The 21,252-nt window shown below is 43.9% G+C and overlaps 1 non-coding gene across 1 annotated transcript; it reads right to left on the reverse strand.

Annotated features, from left to right (window-relative positions):
• Nucleotides 1–10,063: 10,063 nt before the first annotated feature.
• TRNAT-CGU (transfer RNA threonine (anticodon CGU)) lies at nucleotides 10,064–10,135 on the reverse strand. Its single transcript has one exon. It is a non-coding gene; the product is annotated as a tRNA-Thr (tRNA).
• Nucleotides 10,136–21,252: the final 11,117 nt, after the last annotated feature.

The raw sequence follows: 21,252 nt of genomic DNA on the forward strand, positions 1-21,252 counted from the left end.
TTCTATACGTCAAAAGGCTTGCAGAGTTGACTTTTGACGTTTAGAACAATTTTCAGGGTATTCATAATCCACTAATGCAACCTCTTTTGCGACTCTGATATATATACCTTGAAACATTTCACGACCAGGTAAAATTCTTTTCAAATTAAATTATAATATGCAACAAATTATGAACATAGTTTATAACTAAAATGAAACTAAGGCAGTTTTTGTCTGCATTTTGTATTATTAGTTTACTTGGCAATTTTTCCACAGCTTTTTCCATCGTTTCCCTATCGATAACAATTCAATGAAAAGCAATTCGAAAGTTTTGTAAAGTTTTTTACCGGCCCGAACCGCGTTACAAACTGTAATTGGAAGCCTCGTTCCTGACGCACGTCACAGAATCGCTTGTGGCCGTGGCCCGGCGTTGCCGCCAGTTTCCAGTTTTCTCCCCGTGTTTTTGTTGTTATTATTTAAATGTAATTTTAATCAGATTGCGGCGATACTTTATATTTTTCAATTACACCCGGCCATGTCGGCTGGCCGTGGGCAACATCTGGATGTTCGCTTCTTGTTGCTCTCCGCAGCGGCATGATTTTTCAATTTTAACGTTTTATAATTCTCTGTTTTCCTCGCTACGGGAAAACTTTGGCTTATTGAATGGCGCTAAAAGAATGCCGGCAAAGTTCCAGCACTTAATTTGGCGTAATTGTTACCATCGGCAGGAGTCGGGAAAAATGGCAGGAGATGTCAGTAAATGGCAAGCACCACCCATCCCAGCGAGAAATGGCTGATGGCGACACGTGTTTATCTATTGAGCTGGCACAACAACACACAACCTAACGAAAAGTAAATAATATTAGTGGTACTTGGCAATGACAATGTGCATATGTGGCCCAGTATGAGGAGCAGACCCAACGGCCACAACAGAGCACACACAAACAAGGATGCGGAAGTGCTGCTTGAGGCTTAGCAACCAGAGCAGCAGCAGGCTGGAATCTCAGCTACAGATGAAGAAATTTTTTTACATTTTGAGTTCCAGGATCCAATTCCAATTATAGCTTCCTACATTGTTGTTCTTATATTCTTAAAGTATAAACATATTCGTCTATACCAATTCCTGTACCTACATTCACATTTCTCTCAGTGGAGATATTCAGCAGAACCAGAAAGCGGCATGAGTGGAGCCAGTGGGCAAAACAAACACTGGGCCAAATACAAACACAAATAAAAAGCCAAAAACCAAGGGGTACTATGTTGTGGGAACGAAGCCGGTCTAAGGAGGAGGAAAGAGTAGAAGCGGCAGGGGGATTCGGTTCGGTGCTGCTTGACTTCTCACACATTGTTGTTGGGTCCTCGGCTCGGCCTGGTCGGAAGTTTACTTAAGACCGTCGAAATAGAGGCATTAAGATCTTTACAGTTAATCCCTTGAGTAAATGCTGTGCGGTAGCGACGACAGACTACGATGCGTATGTGTGCTACCTGGTCTAGTTCTACATACATACATACATACATACATAGTTAGGGGCATTAAAAAAAGGCTTAAAAGCTTGCCGGGCCCTGGAGCCTGCATATTGGCCCTGCTTTCGCCCATGAATATTTCATTCCGCCTGATGACAACATGCCTGGCGGTTAAGTGCTTTAAACATTTAGCTTAATGCCCGGGCCCCTTTTAATTTGCGGAGGGTTCGTCACGTATTTAAGCAAATTGCGCATACGCCACCGCGTATGCTCTGCTGCAGTAATATTAAAGCGAATCTTGGCGAGCGAGTTATGCTGGAATTTATTTTGGATTTTTTTCTCTCTTTCTTTTTGGGACTAAGCCTGCAGCGCATCTGGTTTTGGGCGAAAACCTTTTTACAACTTTTACATAGCGAAAGCGAACAACAACAAAAAACAACAAGAACAAACGGCTAAGCTGCCGTCGCCCTTGCCAATCTAAATAAGGTGGCTAAAGGCAATGCAAAAGGAAAAAAAAAGAAGAAATGCGAGAGTGGGGGGAGCGAGGGAAAAATAAAGAAAGCTGGCAAAGCTGTGCCGGGAGCCAAGAGCCAAAGCTGGCGGTAAACGCAAAATAAAGTCATCACAAACATATTAGCAGCTTAAAACACCTGAGCAAATAGATTTATATGCACGATAAAGCACAGAGTAATTTCCCCTAGATCCTGTCAACCACCGCCCACCAAAACAGCAGCGAGCGCGAGGACCAACCACCAAGAACCATCGCCCATCTTGGCCTACACGACGCCTGTTGCCTAAGCCGCAAAGTAGCTGGCAAGCACAAGATAACATCACTTTATTGTAAGAAAGTTAAAACACAAAAATGCAAGCTAGAGTCCCCCCAGCTGTGGGTTCGAGTATGTGTGCTTTTTGCTGTGGCACTAAAAAAATATCCGAAAAAAAGCAAAAGTACCATGGCGGAAATTCTGGCCGGGAAACAACAAAGCCAAAAAGGTGGCGTAAAACTTCTCAATGCCGTTTGCCGCTGTTTTACGACCCATTTCCGTTTTGGATGCTGCTCTTCCGCTCACACTCACACTTATGCGCTCACCCTCCCATTTTAGGTGTGAAATTATAAAATTTGTAGCATAATTCTAGGCTGCGCGGCCGCCAGCGACAGCAAGCGAAGCACGCGTGCGTCCATGTTGTAAATACCTATTCGTATATAAGTTCACCTGGTCGTAGTTACAGTCCCAGTCATGTATGTATGTATGTAGGTATGTCCGCGACTCCACCGGGAAGTCGGACAGTTTACGACTCCGGCAAGTGCACGTTAGGCTACACACGTAACGCTTTTATTTCGTACTTAGCAGGACATTTTTGTGCACTTGCCTGGGGAGTGTACATAATTCCACTCTCACTGGAGACTGCCGAAACCAAGGCGAAACTTGACTCGGTTCTATCATAGGCGATATATTTTGGATCATTTTTAGCGGAACTTTGGTAAAGTTTCTATTTTCTATCATTATAACTCTTGCAAGGTCTTAAGAATATGTTTTCCTGTGCAGATATACTTAAAAATAAATAGAAATTTAATGCTTCTCTTGACGAAAGTGAAATTGTCTCATGTGTTGGTTTCCCCCTTAGAGAGATTTCCCCAATGATTTGGTCGAGTGCATGGGAGATTCGTTAGCCGAAAATGGCTGGCCGCGTTCCCCTCCTTTTTTTTGCCAACAACTTAGCGAAGCGATGGGCGGTGGAAGGTCGACCCAGGCCATTAGCAGAATGCTTGACAAATAATTAGGGCAAAAACTATTAAGTTGTCGCTCGTGCACCCACTCACACACACGAGCACATGACTGATGATGTCCAGTGAAGGATGAAGCGGAGGACTCGAATTGACATTGCTCAACATGCCAGTCAAGTTGGCGACCAAAGTTCAGGCAAAAACGGCAAAGATTTGTCGCGGCTGGCAACTAAAAAAGTTAATTGCAGTTAATGACGACATTAATCACAAGAAAATGAAGCCCGGGCGCAATGACAATAAGCACAAAGCGACAAATGAAGAGCCAACTTCAAGCGTCCGTTGCTGAGGATAAGGCACTGAGAAAAAATAAGTAGCTTCACTTTCAAAAAAGACAATTACCCCATAAGAAGCATAGTGTTTCAAGTTAAGGATGGAAAGTGAAATAGTTAAGGATTTATATTGTATATTCTAGTTCATTTAATTTTTCTCAGTATGCTGACTGCTATTTTCTGTTGCTGATGCTGATGCTTGTTGCAGGCGAGTCCGGCGGGCCAGGCGTCTATTAACACCGATACCCAGGACTTGGCCACTCCTCGCCCTCACAAAGGCGCCAAGACAATGGGAAAGTTGCGTCAGCTCCAGCTCTCCAGAGCTGGAGCGCAACAAGCGGCAACAGGAAGTGAGCGCGTAGTAGGAAAAGCAATTTTACTGCGAGTTTCCTCAAGACAAATAAGTCTGCTGGATCAAAAAGGACTTTCAGCCGGGACACAATAGAAATGAATTATAAGCGACAGGCGGGACAGAGGGTATGGGTGTGGGTGCGGGTGCGGGTGTCTCCGGGACTGGGAAGGGATTGGTGGCGGTGTCAGCGATAATAATGAAGTAGCATGACTGATGATGCCGCCGTAGTGCAGCCTGAAAAAAGAACAACTTCGGCGAGGTCCATTGCGATTAGGCGGCAATAAAGGCAGCGACAAGCCAGTAAAATGTTTTTCTTTGTTTTCCCTGTTCGCCGCCTTTGTTTTTCGCAGCTTTTGTATATTTATTGCTTTTGTTTTCGTTTTTTTCTTTCTTCTTCTGGGTGTATGGAAATCAAAGTAGCTGCTCCGCACTGCGTTTATATAATGAAAAAGAGCTCTCATAGTTGGCATTAATTAAGCGGGATTCCCCATGAACTTTCTTCCATTGATTGTGCTGACGCCGGGATGACAGGAATTGTCAGAGGAACTTGGACTGGGAGGGGCGAGCCATGGGGAATCCTCGGATGGTCAGGTAAATGAGCTGCACGTACTCTGGCTCATGACGCACGACCGCACAATCCATCCGGGGATCTGCAGCTGGTGTTGGTGCTCTGGGTGGGAGGTGTCAAAACAAAGGAGTTTGCGGAATTTATGCAACATGAACATCTATAACTTATCCAATTAAAACTCAATAAACGCCGCCTGCCAGAGCCGAGCAAATAGATGAAGATGCCAAGCCATCCAGCCATCCAAGCAGCCATCCGGCCAGCCAGTGGCATCTGCCAAGTGGAGGGCAGGAGCTTCCGTTTCGTTCGGTTCAATAGCATCCAGGCACCATCCCTCGCCATCTTGGCTTAACACAGCGATTACAAGTGCCTTCAGCTTGTAATCCACTTTCGGAAATGCACCGCACACACTCTCGGATGCCCCATCGCCTTTCTGCCTCCAGGACGAAGGAGCCCCGGGAGTGACAGACACAAATTGAAGATGACAAAATGTCTAAACAAGTGAGTGGGAGTATGTGTGAGTGTGTGTGTGTGCGGGTGAAAGGGCGTGGCAGCGAGCATATCTAGCGGAATAATCAATAAATTACACACCTGTCTGGCCACAGAAAATTTATATATCTTCCTGCATTGGCAGAGTTATGGCCATGACTTGGGGTAAGGAGCAAAAGGAGCTAGATAAGACAAGCCGGGAGTGCATAGAAATATTTTTCACAGAGATTCCAGCGAGCGTCGGCGGCATTCCGCAGGTGCCGTCCCCACAAGATGCCACAGAGCGGTCCTTGTCCTGTCGCATTGGATAGCCCCGACCGAGTCAAAGTCCTTGCCAGGAAAAGATCCTAGCTACACTGAGAGATAAACTTCGTTTTTCGTGTTAAAAACAAGAAAGGAAACTAACTCTGGGAAGGCCAAAAATATATATATACCGATCGATCATAATTTAGCTTCAAATAATTCGCGTTCTTTAAATCCATATTTATGCAGATTTTAATATTACAATTTTCTCCAAGAATTAAAGTTTAAAAAACTCATAACTAAGCCAAAAATATATAAATTTTAATTCGGAGAGGTTTACTTTGCTAGTTTTCATTTGGTTAATAAATTTGCATACTAAATTAAATTTTTAATCAGTTTTTGACAATTTTAATGACAATGTATTTTTCTACCGGAAATGACTAGATCGATTCAGCTGTTGACGCTGATCAAGATAATATATGGTTTATAAGGTCGGAAACTACTTGTTCACTTAATTGCAAACTTTGAACTTGAATTATAATACCCTGCAAGGGTATATAAAATATAATTGTCATGGTTAAGACTTACCGCTGTGGAGGACACATGGTTATCCGTTATCGTCATCGCTTAATTCCATCCTAAATCCTATGGTATGATCATCGATGTGAGCTTCTTCCTGGTTATCCAAATGTAATCCATTGGTTAGGTGATATTATGGAGTCGCAGAGTAATCACTATCACTGCCACGATCACTATTGATGTTATCACTGGGAAGGCCACGCACAGACTGAGGGCCGCGCGAGTGAAGCGGCTGTATTTATAGTCGCGGAGCAAAGAGAAAAGAGAAAGTGAGAGAGGAGCGAGAGGGGAACAGATATTTGTTTAGCTACGCAGAGGGAGAGAGAGAGGGAGAGGGAGAGCGTAAGATATTCCCTGCAATTACAATTACAATTTTGATATTTTCGAAGTTCCGATCGTTCCTATGGCAACTATATGATATAGTCGTTCAATCCGGAGCTCGTTTCGACTTATATACTAGGGTATAACGTATATAAATAATACTGAGAGACTAGTTTTAATACAAAAGGACGGACGGAGAGGCAAACATGGCTAAATCGACTTGGCTATTTATGCTGATCAAGAATATATATGATTCATAGCTTTATAAGCTACTGACTGAAATAAAAATATATATTGCAGGTAACCAAAGTAATTATTTATTTTATTGTAATCTTGATTGTAAATTTCGCAGCTCAAATAAATGTGAAAATGTATGTTTCTTTGTAAGCTCTTTATGGAATCGTAAGCTATGTATATCTTACATACATATATAACAAATATATAAAATACATTTTAAATAAATAATCAATAACCAATAATTTTGTAATCTTTTTTACAAAATCAGTCAGCAGGCTTAATCAGCTTAACTGAACCAACCATTAAACTTTGACAAAGTAAGCCGATAAGTCCTCTTAGTAAGTGCTTTAATGTACATAATTTCAATTATATAAGGTATCATATTTTATTGCGGATTAAATACAACAATTAAGCCAACACAGAGTTCGTATTAGCTTTATTTTTATCTTGCCTTGGCTCTTATTTCTGGCAGTGCACTATTTTCGCTTGAGCCTTAATATTTCACGGTTCCTGGGTTTTCGATTGTGTTCAGCTTGGACTTGCCGTGGGCTTACCTCTGTACTTGTCTGGTAATTGCTCTGCCCAAGGGCTGGACCAGCGCTTTGCCAGGAATTTCTGGACAGGCCGAAGAGATGTTGAGGGGCTGGGAATAGGAAGAGAAGGATCAGGAGCAGGACGAGCTGGAGCTGCTGGCCTGGAACTGGCCAGGACTCGTGGCACTGAGTGAGTATTTGTGCGTGCCACACTGACAGGCAGCAATGCGAGGCGGCACTGAATTTTTGATTTATGTGCCTTACTTATGCTTTTACTTAGTTGTCTGCGGCGAGTTGCCTTCCCTGCCAGCCCTCTCTCCCATTCCCACCTCCATTCGCCGAGTCTTATGGACGAGCCACCAAATTGATGCTAAGTGCTTGGGTGCGCGTGCGAAATGGGTTGGCAGGGAACTCGAACTGGAGCTGGAGCTGGAGCTGGAGCCGGAGTAGCTTCTGCCCACACGAGACTTTCACACACAATTCCGAGGAGCTGCACACACACTCTTTACTTACAAACACACACACACATTTACGCATATTAAATACCATCCTTGGAGAGTCATCAGCATTCCTCGAGCGGTTTTATTTCCGTTTTCATTAGTTGCTTTTTACACAAGCGACACACACCCACACAGCCGCGCGTAATAGCATTAATGTCTCGTTTACTTCTTCTCAGGACTCTCTTGCTCTCTGTGAGTGTGTGTGTGTGTGTTATGTCAATGGCAGCCATTTCTATGTTTGCTCACGTATTCAGCTGTTGACATTCCAGTGCACTGAAGAGCTATAGCATCGGACATCGGACGCGGGAAGGCACTTTCTATATGTACACCGGACACTGAGCGAGTGAAAAATGAATTGAGAAATCGTGTGATATAATTTGCAGCATCAACAGGCGTTTGTCAACAAAAAAAGGATTTCCATTTAGCAATATTCATGACTCGTCAAAGCTATTAATTGAGTTCCCAGTTGAGAGAGCTTAAGTAGATATATTCCTTAGCCTTAGTTTTTTATTTCTCTTTAGGATTACTGAAAAATGAAACCATTCTTGAGTCTCACACTTCGTACTCGGTAAATAACAATAATATATTTATGAATCCTTGGGATAATCAACATTAAAAGTTAAGCGGTACAAGGGTTTAACTTTCACTTCGGATTTAAATACTTAGCTCGTCGAGTTAGCTACGGAGCCCGGATTTTTGGGCGCTAATCAAATCACGTACTTAGCCAAGTAAAATACATGCGCAGAGACCCAGAAGCAGGACCGCAGAGGAGCGGGTCTCAACCTAAAGGCAACTCAAAAGTGCGCTACACATTTTGTACACTCCGCACTTGGCGGACTTAACGGGAAAAGGAGGGACGGGGAGGAGTATGGGGTCCTTCTGCTCGAGGACGTCTCCCAAGGAGGCGGCGCATTAATAGCTTACATCGGTGTGTGCGTTTCTATGCCACATGTACACACACATGCGGAGGAAACTTTGATGGCACAAAGGCAAATTACGAGCGCATTTAAACTGGGGCGCGAGTGCTACTTAAATAACTCATTTAGGGGCCGAGTCCTCGGAAAAGGAAGAGTTAGGCGGGATGAAATTGGAGGGAGTGAATGTGTGTGTGTGTGTGTGGGGGGCACCCCAAATCAACAATAAAGTTTGTCATCTCAATTTGCTTATTACCAGCAGGCAACCACCGAACTTTCTTATTAATGGCAGGGCGATTGCAACGTGTCCTTGTCCAGGACCCCCTGCTATGCACTATACACATGGAAAAATAGCTATAATATTGTTAAAATATAATAATAAAAGGCTCATTTATAAGCTTAGTTGCTTTAGAAACGGGAATCTGTTAAGTAGCCCCAAGAAATACTCAAAAAATATAATTTAAAAGTCTCTAAAACAAGTGCAGCTTTGTGAACCGCTTAGGGATATCCAAAGAAAATAAAAATATAATTTTAAGCCAAATGATTTCTGTGCCACCCCAGCATAAAACCTCCAACGATTGACTGCAACGAAAATCCCCCAAGGCCTCGGGCTAATATTTGTTTGTTTTTTCCCGCCGTGCAACACGGCACAGCGGCAAACTTTTAATTCTCGTGGCTCCCTGACCAGAGGCAGGGGGCGGAATGCGGCCAATTCCCTCTTCTCGGAGAACCGCAAAATGGCAGCGCGAATGGCAGTGAGGTGTGTCCTGTGGCACATCCTTCCTGTGTTGCTGCCATGTCTTGCGGTTAGCTGCACGTCGCAAATTGCAGAATCCATAATTAGTGTCTGTCATGGCGACCCTCGCCACACTCGGCCAACCCCTGCTGGTGGTCCTGAACCACCTCCTGCCTCTCCTCCTCGGACTGCTCCTCCTGCTCGTATCCTCCCGTATCCCCGCAATTCTTCTTCGAGCATCCGCGAAGGCGCGGCTGAGCTGCACTTGAGTGGCTTGGCAGCTGCTCTAATTGCAAGTAAATATTTTATGTGGCAAGCCAGTTTTAATTGCCAGCTGAAATAAATACGGAATCATTATAAAATTATTTAAAATGTGGCAGCAGCGGTGGTAGCGGCGACGCGGTCTGGCCCACATTTGTAGTGGCAGCAAGTTTTAATGATGCCCCCAGCTCCACTCCAGGATCCACTTTCACATGCACTCGCAGTCGCACTGCTCGTTTCTGGCCCGGATAAATGCAGAAATCACGCAAATTATCGAAACATGCGCAAGCACACTCAAACTCCCAGCGACTTTGCCGCATAAATCTTGCCAAAGTCAAAAAAACATTAAAAAAAAACTTTGCCGGCGAATCGGTGCAAGGGGCGAGGGGCGAGGCAGAGAGCCGGCGGTGAAAAAATATTCTATAAATCTTGAGGTAGCCGTAGCCTCAGCCACGGGAGTCTCCTCATCCCGTAGTCCGGGCACAAAGACCAACTTTCCACTGCCGCAAATTGCAAAACTTCAACATTATCGTATGAAGTGCGAACATGGCGCAATCGATTGGAAATCGCAGGCAGCAGCCAGTTAAGGCCAGTTTTGGACTCAACGCTGCAATCAAGGCCCGCAGAGAGGCTGAAAATATGAAAAGAAATAAATAAAAATATAAAAACCACAGAGAGTGATGGGTAAATAATATTCAAAATACATTTTTGTAATGATGGAACCCTTTTCTGTTGGTGAATGAGATAATGTGATATTTTACGCATAATATTAAAAATAAAAATAAAATTAAGTTAATACAAAATAAAAGAGCAGAAAAAAAAACAAATCCTAAGTTGCCCCCTGTGAGGGTTGAACTCACGGCCTTTGGTTTACGAGACCAACGCTCTACCACTGAGCTAAAGGGGCTGTTGCAGGGCAGCGTCAAATGCCCGATACATGCTAGCGCCACCTACGATCATTCTGGAGAACAGAACAGCAACGCAGCGCCGAAACGTTAGAAGCCGCGCACAGACGATTCTGATTGGTGGTTCTTATCAGAAGAACTTTGGTTTGTTTATTTGAACAGCGATCGCGTCCAACTGGAAGATCGTGTGACGGATAAATATTAGAAACCCCAAATCCATGTTCTAATATTCATATGCTTATAGATGGGAAATGTATTATATTTATTATTGTTAAATAATAGAAAATTTAAAACGCTTTTAAATACATTTCATATAATGCTTGAAAAGAAGGGATAAAATTAAGAAATTTTTTATTATTTTATAATTTTGGCTTCAATTTTATTAAAATCTGATGACAATATCACATATGTAGCTGCCAAGGAAACAATTTTTAAATGTTATCTAGAGTTAGTTAATGTTCTTGTAATAATGCAAAATTGTATTGAGGGTGAATAACTTTCTCTCAAACATCTCTCTCTCTCTCTCTCTCTCTCTCTCTCTCTTTGTTCCTAATTTTTGGTATGCCTATTTCTCCCTCTATTTATCTCTAAAGATATCTCTTGATCTCTATCTCTCTCTGCCTTTCTTCAAATACAGCCACTGCCGTCGAGAGCATCTATGGTGATACTGGTAGTGATAAAGATTACTCTTCGACCCCAAAATAACACTTAACCGAGGCAATACATCTGGATAACTAGGAAGATCACAACGATGGAATTAAGGATGAAAACAAGCAGTGACAAAAACGGATAGCAATTAGTACTTCACTGCAATATATATTTTTTTCAGTCAGTAGTTTATGAAGCTATAAATCATATATATTTTCGATCAGCATAAACAGCCAAGTCGATTTAGCCCTGTTTGCCTGTCCGTCTGTTCTTTTGTACTAAAACTAGTCTCTCAACATTATTTATATACTTTACACCCTAGACGGAACGAGCTCCAGATCGAACGACTATATCATATAGTTGCCATAGGAACGATCGGAAATTCGTAAATATCAAAATTGTAATTGTAATTGCAGGGAATAGCTTACACTTACTTTTCTATTAAAACTAGTCTCTCAGTATTATTTATATACTTTATACCCTAGTATATAAGTCGAAACGAGCTCCGGATCGAACGACTATATCATATAGTTGCCATAGTAACGATCGGAACTTCGTAAATATCAAAATTGTAATTGTAACTGCAGGGAATAGCTTACGCTCTCCCTCTCCCTCTCTTTCTCCCTCTGCGTAGCTAAACAAATATCTGTTCCCCTCTCGCTCTCTCTCACTTTCTCTTTTCTCTTGCTCGGCGACTATAAATACAGCCACTTCACTCGCGCGGCCCTCAGTCTGTGCGTGGCCTTCCCAGTGATAACATCGATAGTGATCGTGGCAGTGATTACTCTTCGACTCCAAATTATTACCTAACCAATGGATTACATTTGGATAACCAGGAAGAAGCTCACATCGATGATCATACCATAGGATTTAGGATGGAATTAAGCGATGACGATAACGGATAACCATGTGTCCTCCACTGCGGTAAGTCTTAACCATGACAATTATATCTTGTATACCCTTGCAGGGTATTATAATTCAAGTTCAAAGTTTGCACTTCAGTCAACAAGTAGTTTCCGACCCTATAAACCATATATATTCTTGATCAGCATCAACAGCTGAATCGATCTACTTATGTCCGAAAAAAAAATTTTGAATTTTTGTCAAAATTTTGAAAATTGTATAAGGAGTTCCATCGTTAAAATTGACAAAAAGATATATTCTTAAAAATTGTAAAACTTAATATGCAGATTTGTTAAACCTATAAAAACAAGCATCAAAATACTTTCCGAACTGAAATTAATGCATTTTGGCTAAGTTAAGATAGATTTATTATTCGAATCTATGATACTATGAATAGCTGCAAGGGTATACTCACTTTGGCTTCTTAAAGTTAGCTTCCATTCTTGTTAAAATTAATTCAATGCCTTTACATAGAATATCAAAATCTTTAGGCAATAAACCAATTCTGCAATGACTTACAGCGATTTACATGTCACGTTCATGTTTTGAAATGACCTAAATCTGTCTCAATTGAAGCTCTTAATGGTTGTATATTCTCAGATTTATCAGAGTCCATGTCGTACATTTTAATGGCCATTGCCAATCGCTCTAATTACCGGACACATCTTCCATATCGATATCGCCGTCACGTCATCTCCTCGGCCAAATGAGGCGTGCGATGGCCGCTGACTTTCATTACGCTCCTTTGGTATCCTTGGTTCTTGGAGTCCTCATTGTCTGATTCATTGTTTTCTCAGCCCGGCGCGGCTTTGGCAGGAATTATGGTGAGCGGCGCAAAGTTTTTCGCAAACTGCCAAATGCAATTTAGTTGATAGGATCAAAAAATCTTTGGGCATTGCTGCTTCCATCGCAGTATTCGACTTTGGCCTGTCATCGTCCTTTCTCCTTCGCAGTCTCACTTTCCGTCCGCTCTTGCCGGGTGAACTGCATGTAAAGTGACTTGCTGGCTGGGGGAATTTTACGATTTAAATGCGATTTACGGCGCTAATTCGTTGTGGCAATGGCAGTCAGAGTCAGAGTCGACGCCGGAGCCAGGCAATCGAATGGGCCAGGATGCGGCCTGAGCTCCTCCGCTGCGGAGCCGGTGTCTGGCTGCCTTATAAACCATAGCATACTTTTCAGCATCATTTGATTCCGGGCGCATTTATCATAATGGCTGCGGCAAACGTTGGCGGCTCTGCACAATGGCAGCGAATGCAATTTTACGCTGAAAAGTTCCCAATCCCATTTAAGTGGAGTTTCGAGCGGGTCAATTATTTGTTTGGGCATTAGTTCAATTACGGTAGATAAAAAAGAGCGCATAGAACGAGGGTTTATATCTGTGGGATTTGAGTGCATCGAGCTCTGATGATGCGTCATTGAGAACTGTTAGGCTGATATCAATTGATATATTTAATTATGCTTAGTTATTTTAGCCAACTAACTTTAATTTGGAATACTACAGATTTCAGAGTCCGTAGAAGAATCATGTAAAAGGCAAGTGCACTTGATTTTGAATTATATATTTTCATAAATGCAATATTATTGCAGCTACAAGTAGTTGCTTAAGGAAGAGATATAGGAAAAACATAAATATATTTATGAAAGTGTCAACTATACGTGTCCCTTGAATACAATTTTAATTTCCTTGGATTTTGTGCCACTTCAAATTGATTTCCATTGTACGGCACAAGCCATTGTGCCCTGGCTGGGTCCTCATTTTCCATTCTTCTCGCCACCCAACCAGCCAACCAGCCAACCAGCCAACCAGCCAGCCAGCAAGTCTTCCTTCTTCATATCCTTTTGCTCCTGCCTGTGTCTCTTCTTCTTCATTCCCGGTCTGGTAATCTTTTTGATTTCCCAACTATTTCTAATGCGATTGCTGCCGTGCATTATGGCCGGGCCAACAATTGGTTTTTGCAGAGCTCCTCGCACTCGTTGTCATCATCTTATGCCACCTTATTGGGCTCTTCTGTGCCACCCCTGCCACCGTTGAGCTCCTGCTGTCTGCGGTCCTCGAGTGCACTCGTCGGTGCTTGAGCTCCTCGTCTATGGCTGCACTGCCACTAGCAGAGCCCCAACACCAACCACTTCCAAGTCCCGATCCTGGGAGTCAGCTTCAGCGTCAGTCTCAGCCCCAGTCTCAGTCTCAGTCTCAGCATCGGCATCACCATCAGCCAGTGGCATTGTCAATGGCAATGCAAGGCCTGCTTATAATGGTAGGCAAATTTCGTTATCAGCAAAGCGGGAGCTGCTTTTAATGCGAGTGTCTCCTGAAATACCAGTCTAGTTTTGCACACTACAAAAAAACGAGGATAAGGACATTAATATCAGGATAGGTTAAAAAATATTTCCAATAATTTCCAGGTACCTTAATTAGCAGTAATTAAATGTGAAATGTTTTTGCATAAGTTAATAACATTCAAATACAAGATTTATTAATATTTCTGCCTGTGTATGAAGCACTCGTCGCGAGTCGAGTGTGCGATTATTCAACACTAATGGCTTGATAAATGTGATTTTGAAATTGAGCTGCCGACGAGCGTTTAATTGAATAAGCACGATGGCAGCTATCATCGCCCACATATATCGGGGCCTTGCGTTTACAAGGACCAGCAGCAAGGACTACGACTTCGACTACGACTAATTAGCCACTAATTGAGAGCGTGTTAATACCAACTCCCAGCGAAGCTGAAGGCGTTTCGAATATTACAAGTAAATGCGTAGCGCGTGAAGGTCATCGGGCTGTACAGGATGCGGAGACTTCTGTTTGATTTATGGCCGCGACTTTTGCGGTTGTGTTTTTGTGGCTGACAGGAAACTAAGTGCGAATCATTTAGGAACTGGCCTGAAATTGAACAACCAAAGGGAAAGGGGAGGAAGAGGGAAAGTCAAGGCAAACTTTTAATAATAATTTGCAAATAAATTACAAGCGAGTTGGCGGCCATTAGGGGGGAACCAATTGCTGTTGCTGCTGTTGCTCCCGCTGCTGCTGTACATTAAGAACTCATTGGCATAAATTGCAATTTAATGTCTGCCCGCTGTGGCCTTTCCCGGCAACATCATCTTGCTGTTTTTGAATTCGTTTAAAATTCGCCCGCCGCCATTGCCAAATAGTTGAAGCGTATTTATTGCTGCTCCTTCTCTCAGAACTTTTTCCCCTATCCCCACCCTCTCATTCCTTTGATACTTATACGTATTGCCACTGCCACAATGGCCACAATTCACCCGGAGGCAGGGGTGGGGGGAGGGGAGCGGCATGCCGCTATCAGCTGGTGCTGCTGCTGTTGCTGCATTACGCATACGCCCCATTGGCATGGCAGACTCCGCAGAACGCCGGCATTTTATAGCTTCGCACTTGTGTGTTTATGGATTCGCACCTTAATTTGCCTGTTGTCTGATTTCATCCCAATGCCCCCCCCATACCGACCCGCTGAATTAATGTGCTTATATTTCAGGGAAAATTGCTGGCTACCGGATCGCCGGATGGTTCATTCCTTGACCCCGGCTCCGTTTGCCTTTCAGTTTGTCATTTATTTGTGTGCGCCCCTGTTTAAATTCCCTTTGATTGTTCTGCGAGCACTTTAATTAAAGTGCCGGTCCGAGTTAATTACGCCGAGAATGAATGAAAATGGTGGCGGGCAGTGGAGAAAATGTTTCCCGGTCGTTAATATAGCTGAGAGAGAGACGGAGAGAGAGAGACAGAGAGAGAGAGAGAGAGAGAGTGGGATGAAATTTGTTAAATTCAATGGCGGCAAGTGCATAAAAATGGCAGCCAGCCAACTGCAGTGCAAGTGCGAGCGGGGTAATGAGCGAGTGTCCTGCTCCTTGACTGCCCCCCATAATTGTGTATGTAATTGTAAACGCTGAATTAAACAAGCGTCATTAAAATGTAATTAATTGTAATTTACGTGCGCGTCGCAAGGTGTCGGCGGGTCTTCGTCGCTTTCTCTACAGCTTTTTCTTTCATTCATTTTCCGTTCCGTTCCATTTTATTTTTTGAGATCAGTGCACGGTGCGTGCAATAAAAATTCTGAGCATCGCCATTCCTGACAGCGGGCCTTAATGACTTTTTCATGGCCATCAGCATGAGCATCAGCATCAGCATCAGCATCAGCATCAGCATGAGCATCAGATCCCGATTGCCAGTCTCACAGAATCTGGCCGGGATGCAGCATCATGGTCTCATTGTAATTAATTGAATTGCAATCGGTATGAAAAGTTAATTTACATCTGTACTGGTTAATTTGATTAAGGCCACCGCTGGGCCCACGCACGAATCAATTGCGTAATTTATACACCAATATGTTGGCAAATACGGAAGAAAAACAACAACGGCAAAATCAACCGCTGAAAAAGCGGCATTGCGTAAATATTGTACTACGCTGCGTATGCGCAATCAATTGAGCGGCAAAACACTTGGACGAACTCAATTATAATCGTCATCGTCAGGAAGGAGCCGGGTGGCATGTCATGGAATGGAATGAATCGAAACGAAATGGCCGGGACAGTCCGTTTAATGAGCGCCACAGTCTTGGAAATTGATGCGAAAACATTTGCATTTGCATAAATAGCAAAGAGAGAGAGTGCGGCGGGCAAACAAAATAATTAAACGAGCAGGGGACAGCGGGCATTGGGGATTGAAGGGAGTGGCGAAAGTGGGAGGAGGTGTGGGGTGGTGACCCCAAGAAAAATGGCGCGTTTACATGCAAATTATGCCAACTCGAAGAGCCGAGCCCAGCAATAAAATGCGCTATATGCAGTGGCGGGGAAGTAGAGAACGTCAAAGGGGGGAGTGGCGGCAGCTGCATAAATATTTACATGTGGCGGTGCCGCTGCTGCTTCCTCTGCCGCTGACATACCGGGCAACATTTGCATATTTTAATTATAAGTGCAGAACTGCAGCAACAGCGGCGCATTTGTCATTTTCATAACGGACGAGCACGAGGAGCAGGTCCTGGGGGAGATGGCAACTCCTGGCTCCTTGTTGCTGCTCGCTGCTTTGCGTTCTTAGCCGCAGTTCAATGAGCAGAGCAATGTCCCTTTGCCTTTGCAAGGACCTTCGATGCCAGGCAAGAGTCGCCTTCGCCCACACACACACTTGCCCGCCCGCCCGCTGGAATATATACGCTCGCATTTATCTGTGCCGGGACTTTGATGGCTCCGGGTCAGGGCACTTTTGCTAAAGCGAGCTGCTTGAGTCTCCTGCCAAGATTCCTGGGAGCTCTGGCCGCAGGAAGTGCTTCGAGTAGGGCATCCACATCTCGCCCTTGCACGGAGATAATCTAGTTTAGTTCCCAGTTTTTCGATTTAATTTTGCAACACGCTTGCAGCTGCTGGCGCAACTTGGCTCCTGCTGCTCAGCTTGAAGGATAACGCGTGCAATGACACGAAGGGCGTCATGGAGGGGGGGGGGGAGACTCCAAGGAACCAGTATTAGTTTCATTTTGAGCTGTTACCCCCGCCATTTATTTAGATTTCGCTCCTTCACTCTACTACTACTACTACTACTACTTCTACTACTACTTGCGCTTGCGGGCGCACTTTTTCCCCGCTCCGGGTTTAATTGACTGTGGCTAAGTTGGCAACAGAGCCAAGCAGCAATCCAAATCCACTCCCGCACATCCTGCTTGAGCTGCAACATTCGCCCAACTTGGCACGGTTGTTTATCGCCCTGCGGAAACGGAAGAAGCTCACGTGGGAGGCACGGGGTGTTGTTGCGGGATCGATTGGGTAATCCCTAAATAGCATTAGTGCTCGGCCAGCTTCAAATGCGGCAGTTCAAAAGGTGCAATCAGGCATTTTCATAATCGCATAAAGTATTTCCTACAATGCTACCCACACACGCAGAAGCAATCAAAGATTCAGACACTCCGGCTTGCAGTTATCAAACAAAAATTGCACAAGCACAATTGAATTTGTTCGCAAAAAGGATTTAACATACCGTTCCGGTGCGAGGACCAACAAAACCATTGAAGCGCACCACCAAAGAGATGAGGGTGGAGTGGCAAGCAGGAGGAGCGGCAGGCATGCAAATACTGAGGACACAGATGCACGTTATGAGACAGTACTAATACAGAAGGAAAAATAATTGGTTTTACCAAATAATTTTATCAATGAAAATAACAGATAAATCTTACCCCACTGTCTTATGCTATGAGGTAAATGTTTCCCTATCTAAGGTTATTATAGAATATTTCTGGTCACATTTTCTCTCCGTGTATACCGAATCGAACAAAGCTAAGGCGCTTATAGCTCCAGCGAGGTATACGATAGCAGACCCGAATCGGAGCTCTTGAAGATGCTTGCTCAATATGCTTGGATACCGTTTGCATTTTGGGGAAAGACAATGCCCCAAGATGAGTGCGGCCGGGGGAAGGCAGGACTTTCAAAGGAGCTGCTAGAGCACACGGGGGGGATCGAGTTGAAAGGTGGAAGGTAACCAGTCAAGCATTCGGTTTCGGGCTACGCAATTTGCTGCTCGATTGTCTTGTCGAGGTCGAGGAGGACTGCCTGCCTGTCTATCGCTCGGGAGCCCTTGAGCAGCGCCATAATTCAATTGATTCCTGGCAGCATTATACACGAATGGCCATTATGTTTATCGCTGCCAATAATGATGGAGATGGCGGAGCCTTGGAGGACGGGAGGCGTTCACCTGTCATCCTGTTAGCCTCTTTTTTTCAATTGCATGCACTCGGCTTTCAAGGCAAATGAGCTCTACATGATTACGATTTGGTTCAAGTGACTTGCCATTGACGTCACATCCGAGTGGAGGAAATACGAAGAAATAAATGTGATATACATGAGAGTACTACGTCCCTAGATACATATGTACACATATGTTACGCCGGAATAGAAACTGTCAGTCAGCCAGTTAGCATAAGGAGCTCACTTGGCCTTGCACGGGCTCTCTTTCAGAACACAAAAAAATAAAAAGGCAGCAGGCTCATGAGTATCCTACTAAACAAGGACACGCAAAAAGACGTAACCGTATCAGTGGCAGCAGCAGGAGCATGGGCAGGGACCTGTCAAAGGCAACTTGATTGCACAGAACCGCAAATTTGCAATTAATTATTTGATTGAAAACGCAAAAGGGGATTGATTTAATGATGATGTTGTCCCTGCTGCGGCCAGGCAACCCAAAAAAAAAAGATATTGGAAAAAGGACATACGCGGGGAATGGGCTGGCCAACCGCCAAAAGCAAACAAATCCGGTGGCTAAAGGGAAAGGAAAGTGGCCGGATTTTGACAGACTTCCTTCCTCCTGGAAACTCAAATAAAACGTTCGTTTTAATTAATAAATAGCAAAGACAATGAAATCATAATTTGACAAAAGGTTTTGATTATGCGGTCGGTGAAACACAAACACGGACTTGGGCCCCAAAATGCGAAACAACGGACTGCAGTAGATTAATCAACTTATGTCCGGAAGGACGAACGGCTGGAGGCAGGACACGGTCACTGAGCTCGTCATTTGCATAACGTCAAATGCATTTGCCTGTCGGTCGGTTTGTCGTTCGTTTGTTTTGTGCGAAATAATCATAAATTTTGGCTTAAGTCCACAAAGTAACGCGTCCTTCCCGGGCTTGCTTGACCTTTGACTTTTCATTCGAATGTGTGTATGAGTGTGTGTGTGTGTGCTCAGAGGTCAGCTCCTTTCACTTTGCTCTATATGAAAATGGAAACAGGGAAAGTTCTTTGTCTTGGGGCCCTTAAAGTTATTATTTGCTTTATTTATTATGCATTGAAGTTGCTTCAAGTGCAGGCGCCCTTTTTGTCTTTCAGCTTCCTGCGTCAAAGATGGCATAATTAATATTTATAATCGGAGGCCACAAAACACACGCATACACACGCAAATTCAACCGCACGAAACAGTCCGTGTAATTAAGAATCCTGCTGCGGAAATAATACTTTAAGTGGACAGTTGTGGGCCGCGTCGAGTGCCCCCCGAATAGCTGACAATCGGCACGTGATTCGCCTGCGAAATAATCGTAGTCATAGTAGCTCCTGTTCCAGTTCTGCAGTTTTCCCCGAATCGTGATTTAAAAATAATTAAACACGTACAGCGAATAACTGTTATTTCTCAGAGACGCTCAGCGAGGCGGTCGCTGTTTTAAAATTAACATTTTTATTTATTTGAAATCAACGCGTGTCGGCTCATTGAGCTGACACTCAACATGTCGCCGGAGTCTGCTCCGGCCATTCGAATGATTACGATGGGCGGCACGGAATCGCATGAAGTACCCTTTGGGGCATTCAAAGGACACGCTGGACCGCGGACAGGAGGCAAATCGCTAACGGGGACGGTGACGGTTACGTTACATTACGTTACGTTGATGGTGACGGCGGTGGCAATTATTTACACACCCGCATATTGAGCTCGCCGGCGGATTACATTTGTGAATGGCTTTCGAGCGGATTTCCAAGCGAACTGACACCGCAACGATCCGATGGCCGATGATTCGATTCAGACAAAGTCCTGCCACAAACTGGATTTTGTGGGTGCTCCGTAAATCTCCTCCCCAACCTAGGCTATATGTTCTCTACACGTTCAGAGTGTTGTCAGATTTTAAGTGGTTTAAAAGCATACTTTTTTTGCAAACCAGAAAATTGAAAATAAACTTTTTCATTTAAAATCAGGTCGGGGTTTTTATTATGTCAAATAGTTTTTAGTATAAAAGAGGATACAATTTACACAATTTTTTATCACTTGTATTTATTTATTAAACCCAAAAGAGAAATTTTTTATGTTCATATAATAAATACTTTTTAAAATGCATGTAAAGTGTTAAATACTAATCTTTGTTTTTGAGGAAATAAATACAATATAGTAGAATAAGTAATATTACTACAATTTCTGTTTAATAAATGGCTAAAATATAAATAAAATACTTCAGAAAAGAGCGCAATTGGCAGCACTGTTCTCAAAGGACTAGTACTGTCCGTGCCAAGGGACTCTTACTCTGGTGTCCAGCAGACATGCAACAGTTTGCTGGGGCATCCTGTCCGGTCGAGACAGACTCTGTTACACCCACTCTCGGATCCCACTCCCATTGTGGATGCAGTGCTTCCGGAGTGCGCACGGTCGTCATTGTACTCAGCTTAAGCGAAACGGCATTCATTTACATCAATGGTGCTGGTGCTGCTGCTGCTCCATCTCCTGCTGTGCTCTTCTACACCGGAAGTGTCTCATTGACCATCCATCCGGCAGGCAGCGCTGTCACGCCTCATGTCTTTGCCACGGCTTCACCCCCTCCTCCCGTCCACGCCCATGTGTGAGGCTTGTTCCAACCCACTTCCTGCCACGCCGACTTAGTGCATCTGTGTCTGGGCATGGAACTCGTATTTGTATATGTCTGCCACCTCCCCAGTGGCTGCCTGACTAACGCATTAATCCTTGCTTTGATTTAGGACCAATCAGTGTGGGATCCCAATCGTTGCCTATGCAATGTGCCCCCCTCTACTGCCTGCCATCGCATTAGGTCGGATCTCTCTCGATACTCATAAGAGGCAACATGGTGTCTAGCAA

The sequence above is a fragment of the Drosophila serrata genome, unplaced genomic scaffold (genome assembly GCF_035046125.1).
Source record: "Drosophila serrata isolate PLE 108 unplaced genomic scaffold, ASM3504612v1 contig_295, whole genome shotgun sequence".
In the NCBI taxonomy this organism is placed as follows: domain Eukaryota; kingdom Metazoa; phylum Arthropoda; class Insecta; order Diptera; family Drosophilidae; genus Drosophila; species Drosophila serrata.